At 38.5% G+C, this 13,616-nt stretch overlaps 1 long non-coding RNA gene across 1 annotated transcript; it reads left to right on the forward strand.

Annotated features, from left to right (window-relative positions):
• The first annotated feature begins 243 nt into the window (after positions 1-243).
• Positions 244-8,459, forward strand: LOC148036316 (uncharacterized). Its single transcript, XR_015690928.1, has 2 exons — positions 244-754; positions 836-8,459. It is a non-coding gene; the product is annotated as an uncharacterized LOC148036316 (long non-coding RNA).
• Positions 8,460-13,616: the final 5,157 nt, after the last annotated feature.

Genomic DNA, 13,616 nt, shown 5'->3' on the forward strand with positions numbered 1-13,616 from the left:
AAAGCATGTCTTAGGACATGAAGCACCCTAACTATGAGTAACACCGGTGCAAAGCACTAGCTTGGTGCCATGCTTTGTGCAACCTGGTGGATGTGGAGCATCTTGTGTATGTGGAGAGAGAGAGAGAGAGAGAGTGTTGTCTTCTCGTGATAACGTGTGAGGAAAAGTTGCAGCTAGCCTACACTAACGTGGTCCCTTCCTAACCGCATTATTTGACTCCCTTATGGGGTGGGGTGGGGTGTCTGTGTCTGTAGTGGGCCGGTTTCCTTGGTGCAGACGATAAGCATCAGTCGCCTTTGTCTATACATTACATTTCTTCTACCCAACGGGACTTGCAAGTTGCGACCTCTCTCTCTCTCTCTCAATAAGATGACCGATTCTCTTGGCTTTCCCACTCACCCCAGCTGCACTACCCATTCTCTTGTCTTGTTTTGCAGAGCAGGGGGGCTCGCAAAGGCGAGCTCGGAGTCCCTGGAATTATGGGTTATCGTCGGTTCCCCATCCTTCCTTGAAACTCCAGCATGGAGTCAGAAGTTCCCTCCCAACCAGATGATCAGATGGGCATTTGCCAACCCTACCGTCAATTTTGCGGGTTAAGTATTCGTGGCTGCTGCAGTCCTCCCTATGCGCTTTAGCAAATCTTCAATATTTGAAGACCTATGCCTACCTAGGAATTACTACCGATAATTATGGGATATTATATACCAAAGGACACGCTTTAGCCCTTAACCTTCAAAACGCTCTCATGTGTGAGGTAAAAACTATCCTTGTCTTCTTTCGGCTCTCTTTTGTGTTTTTTAAATCTAAGCATTTACTATTTCCAAGGTTTCAATAGATTGGAGCATACAAACAGGTGGTGTATGATATTGCCATAGAATGAATCGTTGCCCAACTATGTACACAATCAACTGTCTCGTCTCTACACAAAGCCTATGAGCATTTGAAGGAAATGTTACTCATCTAGCAAATTTCACAAAAATCGTGCATTACTGTTCATACAATCTTAATTGCCCTAGGAGTGTTATGCACAAATCTACAACTGTTTAGATATTCAACATCATATGATGTGCACTTGCTTCTAATCCTTATCTCTGTGCCAAATAAGTTCATGGATGGTGCAGAGAGGAAAATATAGATTAACAATATGTTACCTGCCTTCCAAAGTTGAGAGCATGTGGATCCAATTTTGTTGTTCAAACTGAACTTTTGACACACAAGATAAGAGATGGCCATAACAACATGCACACTTGTATGCACAAACATGTGCGCATGCACATGCACCCACACACAAACATGCACCCCCATCCTCCCTTGTTTTCACAAGAAAATCTTCACATTGTTTTGTGAAAAATTGTCTAACCAAGGCTTTTTGCCAAAATAGGGAATGGTCTAACCAAGGGCAAAATCCTACTTTTGTCAAAAGTTGTCCATGGACATATCTATCAAAATATGGTTAGTATGGACCCAAAGAGTATGGACATATCTATCAAAATATGGTTAGTATGGACCCAAAGAGTATCGTGGATTCTTGCAAAATTATGCATCAAATCATATGCAAGCATTTGCTAACTCGCATAAAAATGTTGTGTGCAATAGTATCAATGTCAACAGATTTGCCAATGCAACGAAGCATGTATGTGAGGAACAAGCTTGTGTGAAAGAATATTATTGTGTAGAATTCATTTGAGATGTTTCCATCTAGATTTTTGCACGTGTATGTTTGTGTGCTTGTGTATATGTAGGCGAAATCTATTTAATGGGGGGGTGTATCATATAATGAGCATATAATGTGATAATGATGTGTGAGCACACTTAGGACCACTTGGGTCTCAAACTCTTCAGATCATTGTGCCATTTAAAGCTAGACTTAGATCTCAAAGAGGAGTCTAGTCTACTATGTAGAGTACAACTTGGTGCCTTATTTACCAAATAATGCTTGTTTCAAATTCCACAAGCTACTTTTGGGTGTTTAATAATCCATGCAACAATTGGTATATACTATTGTTTGGTTCCTTTGTTATATATTGGTAGTCAATTCTTGCACTAAGTTATGCATGTGCCTTCAACTTTAGTAAAGTCATGCAAATTGTTCTCTATATGGTCCATTCTTAGCTCTACATCTGGTTGGTCCATTGTATACTTTAGTAAAGTCGTGCTCATTGCTCTCTATATGGTCCAATCCATACTCCACGCGTTTTTCTTTTCGCAACACTAGGCAAAATAGGTATACAATAGTTATCCCTATGTTGGAATCATACACATTGCTTTCATGATTTGGGGATACTTTATTATTATGCCTTGAGAAATTTACTAGTGCATTTGAGATATCAAAGTGTCTATATCAATTATCTATTCATCAATTTTCTAGCAATTAAAGAAAAGTTTGATAGGATGGGGAATATATTTGTGAGATTTTTTCAAGTAAGCTTTTTGGTCATGGGACTACTAATGTGAGCTTTTAGGTCATATGAATTGAAGTTCAAGAGTTCACATTGGTGTACATATGCCCTCAAGGCGTGTCTTACAAGTAAGCAATTTTGTAAGCTTTAGAATGGTCTGCATACATAGTCCCAATGGCGACATTGTCTAGATTGGTGAGATCATGGTTTATTAAAATCATACTAGCATTACAATGAGTGGATGTCCCAAAAGATGTCACAAAGAAAAAAAACCCATTGTATGGTCATAAGTATAACTTATGTGAGAATAGTTACCCATGAGAAGTAAAGTGTTTACCTTCAAATGGAAAATAAGCCTAGGCTAAAGTAAAAGGGTCATTTAATTTAGGCCAACTATGGATGCAATTTGGGTCCACCATGAATTGTTGATACATCTTCAGTACATGAGCATATTCTCATTTTGATGAAGGCCCAAAATGCAAATGAATGTGAAGGGGAGATTCTTGTGTGCTAGTTAAGGCTTCTTAGCACTTTTCTTTTTTGAAAAGTAGTGTAGATATGACTAGGTTTCATGTTAATATGCACCTCATATAGCCCACTACTATCCATGGTGATAAGAAACATCATGTGCTTCAATTTTACAATGGTAAATTCATACACAAGTGTTGTGACCATGCTTTGTGCACTTGCAACCCTTTTGACTACCTCTCTTAAAACCCTATCCTACCAATTTGTAGACCTTGATTATATGAGGGTTGCAAGAACTATGAAACTAATCATGGTAGGTCCAAACATGGTGATGTCACAAGTAGTATCCATATGGATTACTCTCTTTGTGATCGTTTTAAATATGACTAAGCATTCACCAAGTTGCATATCTCATCATGGTTGATGTTTGTGCATGCTTCTACCTTAAAACTAGAGGGGTTCCTAGAATGTATACTCCATTCTTGTCCAAATAATGAGAATGTGTAACAACATTTAGGAAAAACCCCATCATGTGTGCATTTGAGCCACCTTTCCTTAGGTCTTGTCTTTCAAAGAAGTAGCTCAGAGTCACCATAACTTATATTTTTTATGGACTCGCCACATTTGATTTGCAATGCAATCAATCCCATACACTTGAATTTTCACCCTATAGAGTCCTATGTATTTCCCTCAATGCATGGTTGATGCTCTACTCTACAATTGTGAATCACTTTATCAATGGTTTATGGCTCATGTCTAGTAGTTGGCATCCATTGTGCATTGTTTCCATCCTTACCACTCACACTTCTATTATCATGCATTAGTTGCTCCCATACCATAAAATGATGTCTTTGAAAGATGCCCTTTTTTTCTCTTATCCTTAGTTTCCATGACAAAACCTATACTATGAGAGTAGAGTCCTCTTTTATCCAAATATTTTGTCTTGAATTACACAATCTTCTTGTTCCCTTGCAAAATCATTTGTTCCTTGAACAAGGGAGTATTTGATATTGCTTCAATTACCATACATGTATCTTATGGTAGGCTCAAGGTGTTCCTTGTTGCAAGTTGTTGCAAAAGTGTTTCCATCATTGGGACATCAACAATATGTCTTTCAAGGATATATGCAAGTTGTCTCTCACTTTGAAGAACATTGGCCTTGTTAGATAGATATGCATTGTAAAGTGTTTCCATGCTTGGGACATCACTACGTTGTCTTTCGAGGATATATGCAGGTTGTCTCTCACTTTGAAGAACATTGGCCATGTTACATAAATATGCATTATACATTGAGATCTTATCCTTGAAGTCCTCACCAACAATATGTTAACCATTCATGCTTTCAATTATGTTTGTCCTTGGGGTCCATGCAATCTCTATAGAACTTTGTGTGGCCTACAAGTGCATTAGGATATATGTGAATCTACACATTGCAATGAATGGAGTCACATGCTTGTGGATGCTTACAATAAACTCTAACTTACACCAATTAGCAATACTCTTTTCTTAGAAAATAAGGCAAATGTCCATCATGGGATGCAACTCTCATGCACATCATCTTTGTGCCACCTTATCAAGGTTTCCTATGTTATATTATCAACTTTTGTTTATGCATGATGCCACCATTGCTCACACATGGAAATGACATTCTTTTTCTTCTCCTTGTTCACAAAATTCATTTATGTTTTTGAAAGCTTTGCTTCAAATGAAACAAGAAAAACCTCTCCCTCCCCTCCATGATGTTATTAGGGCCTCCATTGAATAGGCTTTTCATACCAAATCACTTTCTTCATTCTCATTGGACATGAAGCAATAAAAATTAATAGATGGATATATGTAATATTGCATCATGGAGTTGAATCACTTCCAAGACAACATCTATATCAAGAATCGCATGGTGGGGGGATTTGCTTGAGCTACTATGCCAAACACACACCATACACACAAGAGGAAGCTCACTCAAGAACACAAGAAGAGAGATGGAGGCCAAAAAATTTTCTTGTTGGTTTCTTCTTCTTCTTCCACACACAATACGATCTACACAAAGTATAGATAAGGTAAAACATAAAGGAAAGTGGCCTACTAAGTCAAAGAGTGCATAACAAACTATACTAATCGACTAGCGCTATAACTATGCTAGTTGTAGGTAGGTGCAACAAACTAAATATAATAGTTTTTGACATGTTCAGCTTGGTGATTAAACCAAACCGAAGGGTCATTTAATAAAGGTTTATTGCATCATTCAAATAAATACAAATCTGAATTATAAAAACATAAGCCTATGAAATAGCTACGCCTGGTTCTAAACCAATTAATGCAAATACAATCAAAAGAGGGGCAAAATGTGCTAATAAAAAGTGATAAGTCAATGGCCATGTGAGGATCATAATGACCACTAATGTGCTAAGTGTAGATGTGCAAACCCATCTAGGTAGGCGGTCCATCATCAATGTCCACACGCATTAAGCTTGCCATCTCAACGATCTGGCTAGTAGTTTATTCTTCCAATATCTCCTATGTAGAGATGGTCATACTTCTTGCATAGTACATGAAAGTGCAACCAAAATTTAGGGTAGCAATTTCTTCAATTCGTTCCATATATTCTTCATCTTCCAATGTACCATTCAGGAAAGCATTCTTGACATGGACCTTGAATATGCAAATGTCCCATTTTTAGAGAATATGTGCTAACTCTCCCCTTGTTTGGAAATGGGAGTTTAGATTGCTTGCCAAACTGACATGCCTCACATACATGATCATAGTTGACGTAGCCAAATTATGAAATACCATGAACAACTTGTATGGAGTCCATTTGTTTCAATTTTGCAAGTTTACATGCCCGATTCTTCTATGCCATAACTCAACATCCTTATCTTGTCCATGTCCAATCTCAACATACATAGAACTTTTTATAACATGAGTTCTTGCATCCAATGCAAACATCTTTATCTTTCTTTTGACCATGAGCAATCAACCTATTAGGTTTTCCATTTCTAAACTCCTCAATGAAGCAACCATATTTATTGAACCTTACTTATAGTCCTTCATCTGTCAATTAACCAATTGAAGATAAATTTTTAGTGATGCTAGGCACATGCAAGTCATCTCCAAGCTTATTCTCTATCCCATCTCTAGTCACCAAAGGAACACTACCAATGTGAGTAATCTTATGCAAGGTTTCATCTCATGTAACCACATACTCTTCAGTTTTATTTGTTTGCTTTCTATCAAATCATTTTGCATGAGGTGTCATATGATTTGTAGGTCTTGAATCCAAAAATCAATCATCCTCTCTAGAGGGATGTGTCATGCTGCCAACTACATGCTCCATAGCAAAAAGATGACCTCTATGCAATGAACCACCTCTAGAACCATAGAAAGCACCACTATATCTGCCTAAATAGTGCCAAACTAAGTTCTTCCTTAAACCCTAGGCATAGCATTTTGCTTATGATAGCACTCCCTCTTAAAGTTATCAAACTGCCCATAATAATGATATGCACCATCTCTCTATGGACTAGAACATTCTCTACCTCTAGAGTAGGATCTCCCCCTAGCTCTAGGCATAAAGTCTCCACATCCACAAGAGCTACAACCATGTGCAAAGATATCTCCATGACCATATGAAGATCCTTTAGCTTTGGATGAGCTAGTATGACTTCTCTGATGATAGAATATACCATCCTGACTAGCATTTTTTTAACTACTAGGTGCATTAAGGATTGACTTTTATTTCTTCAAAAAGCAACAAAGAAATCAACACTTCAAAGTTGGGTTAAGGGCCACCTCTCACATAAATAGAGGTATCAAGGAACTTGTATGCATGTCAAAGTCCATTCAAAGTAACAAAAACCAAATCATCATCATCCACAATGCATTTATCAAAGTAAGGTCTTTTGCAAAATCTACTTTGTCTCTATAACATAATCACTAATGCTTTGATTCTCATGCCATGAACCATGCAATATCTACTTTAGTTATATCTTTCTTGCCTATGTGCAAGTTCCATACATTTTCTCAATGATCTCCTCAGCATCTTTACATATACTAGCCTTATTGATATGTGGGATCAATGTCTCTAAAATGCAAATAGATATCCAATGTAAAACCTCCATGCTTTTATCTATCTAGTCTTTGTAGACCTTATTTTGTTTCTCCATGGACTCTTCAATAAGTTCAAGTCATTGCACCTTCACTTGTAATGAGATCCCATAGACCTTTCCCCATCAGAATATTTTCCATGCAATAGGACCATAACTATTGTTATCCTTAATCAACTTGCCACCAATCATTTGAGTAATTTGTGATGCTTCTAACATTATGATAGCTGCAATTTTATAAAAAACCAACAACGTACATTGTATTGAACCAGTATTCAAGCATGTGAATAAGTCCGAACATCAATAGCTCAAATCCAAGACTAATTCATTAAAAATGCCCAAGAAAATACACATAAACTAAGTTCCAATGATATGACTATCACACATGTGTTCAAATGCTATCACATATGTGGCTATCACATAAACTAAGTTCCAATGATATAGATATCATACATGTGCCCAAATGCTATCACATATATCCATACATCATACCCATATGTCATACATCATCTATCTAACACGAAACACATAAAACGGGGCTCAAACGGTGCTCATACAGTTTTTTAAAAATCAAAATATGGGCCTAAAATTGATCATTTTTCCTACTATTTTTCTATATTTTTAAATGTCAAAATGAAGTATCAACCAAGCTTAATCTAGAATAATTTTTTGGAATTTTTCCAATATTTTTTCCCTTCAAAATCATCACCCAAAAGCTCCATTGAAACTGTCTTTTTGACCTTTAAAAAGTTAGTTCTATCCATTGTAGTGTGAACACAAAAGATGCAAACTAGTTCTACAAAATAACAAACTCAATGCTGGTCTGAAGATAATTTTGTAGGTATCCAATTCTCCAACTCCCAATGTGAACAACTAAGGTGGAGCTAGATCAATACCTATCAGTATGTGAAAATGGGTAACCTGGAGGGGGGTGGGGGGGACTAATTTATCCTTAGATTAAGCTTTATTAAAATGCTTAAAGGCCCAATATCATAATTTTATGGCTATCAATGGCCTATCGCAAATTTGACGGGTCTCATATGTGGCCTGATGGAGTCAATTACAATGAAAACATTATCTTGGCCTTTACAGATTGAGTTCATGATCTCCATTATTAACCACTAAAAGCATGAAACAAACTTCTATTTCTCTTCTATGTCTTTGTCATGGCAAGGCCCTTTCTTCAAGTGGATCTTGTGCTTCAACAAGGTGCTCATGTGCTTCTTCCTCAAAAGCAATCCCTCTACCCAAGTTGTAAGCAACCCTTAAGCTTCAAGCATTCAACCATGAACCAATTTTGGACCAAAAAGAAACTAAAGTTTTTATATTCTACATCATTTATAGCCTCCTTTGTCTTCCCAAAAACTTCCAAAGTGAGCTCAATAGCTTCAAAATTTGAGCTATAATAGCTCTTCGAATCTATTTACTTGATTTAGATGGATTAGACCTGGATTTGTACCTGATTTAATGGCATATAGTAAGCTTTCAATTTGATGTAGACCTCATGTTGTGCTTCTCAATCTAATCTTTTGCTCATGTACTGCCACTCTAATGCCAACTAAAAGGAGTTGATTTAGATGCACAATGGAAGGAAGATGGCATAAGATATGGAGGCTCAATCCATCTTCTTCTTCTTCTTTCTTCTCTTTTTTCATTGTCAATAGTCTTCACACAAAGTATCTTTCAAAAGTGATAGATATATTTTGACCCTTAAGTCACTTTACCCATAGCCTCTCATTTATTTAATACATACGTAGGTTATAGACTTAACCTATGACTTATTTCTCAACACCTTTAGAGATTTTGGAAGGCTCTATTCAATCACTTAAACCCTATCCACTATTTCTCGGTCCAATTCAATTAGGACAGTAGTAGTTCAACTCAGAATTAATCAAGGATTTTAGTTCCAGAGACATTCTATCAAGTGTTTTTGGACATTTGAGGGGGCTTCCATAGCAAGCATTGAAGCTATTGCATTGTCTCTGAGCCATAAGCTTCAAACTTTAAGCTAAAACAAACGTGACAGCAACCATTACTTACAGATTTGCTCACTTTTCTCTTCCATTTGTGGTTGAATACATTGCCAATGATCAGTAGAGTCTTCTATGTCCAACATTAAAGGCTATTGCTCATTCTTGGAGTAAAATGGGCATTATATTCATTGCTGTAATAATATAGGCAGCCATTGATTCTTCATGAAAGCTTGAAAGATGTTGAAGATTTCTTAAAACATTTACTCTATCTTCACTCGTCCACACTCAAGGCTAGTCATTAATGTCAAGATTGTGGGAGAGAAGGAAGGAGTCTCACTTGAAGCTTTCTTGCTTGCACAATGGGGGAATACACACAGAGATGGAGGCTGAAAATAGTTTTCCTCTTCTTAGTTGTATAAGCCAAAAAGAAGTCAAGTACAAAGAAATAGAAGAACCCTATATATGGGTCTCAAACCAAACTCAACTAACTAAGGTGGCATAATAACTGAGCCACGAACTAGAGTAGATAAGGATAGCTATCATGTAGCTATTATTCATGGGCGGTGTACCAACCGCGTCTGCAACTGACAAGTCGGTGACATAAATACACAACGGTCACCCTGGCGTATCACGAGTGGAGCTCGATATCTCAACACTCCCCCTCGAGCTCAATCCCAATTCTTGCACACCAAGCAGGTCTCTGAACTTGCGCAGCTTCTCTGCGCCCAATGCCTTCGTGAATATGCCAGCTACCTGATCCTCTGTGCTGACATAAACTAGATCAATAAGACCTAGTAAAACCCTCTCTCGCACATAGTGATAATGCACCTCAATGTGCTTTGTTCTAGCATGATAGACTGGGTTATTTTCCAAGTGTATACTACTCATGTTGTCACAATAAATGACAACTGGCCCATCTGTAGACTGATGCATATTATAAAGTAGCTTATGCAACCAAGCTACCTCACATGCAGCCATTGCTGCACCCCTGTACTCAGCCTCTGTGCTGGATAAGGCAACTGTAGGTTGTTTCTTGCTGCTCCAAGTGACCGCAGCACTCCCAAAAGAGAACACATATCCACTGGTAGATCGTCTATCAGAAATGCTACCAGCCCAATCAGCATCAGTGTATCCATGCAACTGTATCTGAACCCCAGTCTCATAAAATAGTCCATACTGCAATGTGGACTTCACATACCTGAGTATCCGTCTAGCCGCATCCAAATGTGGTTTCCTTGGAGCCTGCATAAACTGACTTACCAATCCAACAGCATAGCTCAAATCTGGCCTGGTAATAGTCATATAAATCAAACTTCCTACTATGCGTCTGTACATAGTAGGGTCTCCTAGAAGCTCACCTGCATTTGTGCTCAGCTTCACATTCTGCTCCAAAGGAACTGAAATAGGCTTACAGCCTGTCATCCCATATTTGGACAGCATGTCCAATCCATACTGCCTCTACAAAAGTTGTATCCCACTTGGTGATCTAATCACCTCAATGCCCAAGAAATAACGCAGCTCTCCCAAATCCTTCATCTCAAACTTCTGCTTCAATAGCATTTTCACATGAAGGATATCTTCATCACTGTCACCTGTCATAATCAAATCATCAACATAAATGACAAGTAGCATAATACATTTCTCTGTTTTTCTCACATAAAGTGAGAAATCTGCCTTGGAAATCTGAAAGGCAATAGTGACAAGATACTGTCCTATCTTGTTAGACCATGCTCTAGGTGCTTGCTTCAAGCCATACAAGGCTTTCTTCAACCTGCAAACAAACTCAGGATGAACAGCATGCACATAACCTGGTGGCTGCTCCATATAGACCTCTTCTTGCAAATCACCATGCAAGAAAGCATTCTTTACATCCATCTGATGTAAAGACCATCCCTTTGATGCGGCCATAGCAATGACTACTCTTACGGTTGTCATCCTTGCAACCGGACTGAATGTTTCTTCATAGTCAATGCCATATATTTGTGCATACCCCTTGACTACTAATCTTGCCTTGTATCTGTTTACAGAACCATCTGCATTGTGCTTCACCTTATAAACCCACTTACAGCCAATTGCATTTTTACCTTTAGGCAAAGGTACCAATTCCCATGTAGCATTTGCTTCCAAGGCATCCATTTCTTCATCCATGGCTTTCTCCCATTTTTCTTTTCCCATGGCTTGCTCAAAAGAAGTGGGTTCTGGTTCCTGTATCACTTTGACCATATATGCATAGTGAATGGCTGTAAATCCATCATATTTCAGCCTATCCATAGGATACCTAGCTCTCGTAGACCTGCGCAAAATAGGTTTACTCCCAGGTGCTCTCAAAACATCCCTGGTCTTCCTTACTCCAGGTGTAACAATAGAAGGAATACCCAACTCATCATCAATGCTCTGTTCTGAGCCACTGGATTCACCATCCACATAAGAGTGACCTGCATTCACATCAAACATGGGCTGATCAACCTTCTCTTTTCCTTTTCGTGATACCTGCATACCACTATCTGCATTGCTTTGAGAAGATTCTCCTGATCTCAATCTGCCTGTCCATGGCGAAGAATGTGAACCACTGCTAGAGAACGCTCTAGGTCCACTAATATTTTGTGACTGCTGCTGTGAATTCTGTGCAGCATTACCATTTTGTGCATCTACATCATCAATCACATTTACTGGTTTATACCAGCTACTCATCTCATCAAAAACAACATCTTTGCTCACTGTAAACTTACGAGTAGAAGGGTTATAGCATCTATACCCTTTTTGCTGCAGAGAGTAACCAATAAAGATGTACTTCTCAGCTTTTGGATCCAACTTGGATCTCAACTCATCTAGCACATGTACATAGGCAATGCAACCAAAAATTTTCAAATGAGAAATATCTGGTTTCCTACCAGTATACCTCTCCTCTAGAGTCATCCCATGTATTGCTGCAGTGGGAGTCCTGTTCATTATGTAGACTACTGTAGCAACTGCTTCAGCCCAATAAAAATCTGGCAGGTCTTTTTCATTGAGCATGGCATGAGGTACCTCTCCAATATGCCTATTTTTCCTTTCTGCAATTCCATTTTGTTGTGGGGTATGACTGCATGAATATTGCTGCTTTATGCCATGCTCCTGCAGGAACCTTGCAAACTCATTTGAGAGGTACTCTCCCCCTCCATCTGACCTTAGGCATTTTATTTGCAGGCCTGTTTCTTTTTCAACCATAGCTTTAAGAGTTTTGAAATGCCCAAAAACTTCACTTTTCTTTTTCATAAAATACACCCAAACTTTTCTGCTATAGTCATCAATAAAAGTGACAAAATAATGACATCCTCCAAGAGATGCAGCTTTAGTAGTCTACACATCAGAGTGGATTAATTCCAATGGCTTCTCACTCTCTTGAACATGTCTAGGAAATGGTTTCCTTGCCTGTTTTCCAAATTGGCAGGCTTCACATACCTTATGCATTTCTGCAACCTTGAATTTAGGCAATCCTGCAACAATATTTTGGGCCTGCATTGATTTAAGTCGCTGTACATTAACATGACCAATGCGTTTATGCCAGATATCAATATCTGCAACTACACCGGTCCCATGTGCAAACATTGCTGCACTCAATTCAGACATGTCTGCATCCAACGTAAACATTCTACCCTTCTTCTTTCCTTTTGCTATCAAGCGACCTTTATTTTTCATATCCTCAACAAAGCATCCATGAGGATTAAATCTGACCTGCAAGCCCTGCTCAACCATTTGACCAACAGAAACCAGATTCTTGGTGATATTCGGGACATGAAATACATCGGACAGGTATTTCTTTTTCCCATCCTGCATAGACAAAGGAATTTTTCCAATCTGCACAATAAGATGTGCAGTATCATCACCAGTCTCCACAAATCCTGGTTTTTCCATTTTCCTTGCATCCTCCATCCATTCTGCATGACCTGTCATGTGGTTTGATGCACCTGAGTCAACATACCATACATCATTGCTTTCTTCTGCACTTGTCACAGAATTGTTCATGTGCTGCACCATAAACAAATGCTCATTTCTGTCATCACCCTGTCTACTAGAAGATGCATAATTCCCTTGTTGTAGTTTTCCATTCATGATGTCATTCTGCTTTTTATAGCAGTCTTTAGCCATATGACCCATTTTACCACAGTAGTAGCATTCAACATTACTGTTTGCATTTTGGCCTCTTTGCCATCCACCACGACCTCTTTGGCTCCTCCTGCCTCTAGAGTTACCACGTCCTCCTCCATAGGACTGGTTTTCTTGAGTTTGCTGCATATTCTGATTTCTACCACGGCCTCCTCTACCTCTGCCTCTACCTCTTCCAGCATTTGAGTAGAAGACAGCTTCTTTTGAAGTTCCTCCTGAAGAAGATGCACCACCATTTCTCTGCTCCTCAGAAATTAGAAGAGCAATCAACTCCTCAAAATCAGGAAATCTTTCATGGACAGAAATGGATGTTCGGAACTGTGCATAATCCTTTCCTAGACCATTCAAGGTCACAGAAACTAAATCATCATCTTCCACTGGCGACCCAATGGAAGCAAGTGCATCTGCAATCTTCTTCACCTTCATGTGGTAGTCATTGATGCTTATATTTTCTCTTTGCACATTATGCAACTCTTGCTTGAGCTGCATTTTCCTGGCTTGCGTATTTGTGCTATACATTTTTGACAAAG

The sequence above is a fragment of the Lygodium microphyllum genome, chromosome 5, assembly GCF_053477565.2.
Source record: "Lygodium microphyllum isolate KBCC chromosome 5, Lygodium_microphyllum_v1.1.10, whole genome shotgun sequence".
NCBI classification, from domain to species: Eukaryota; Viridiplantae; Streptophyta; class Polypodiopsida; order Schizaeales; family Lygodiaceae; genus Lygodium; species Lygodium microphyllum.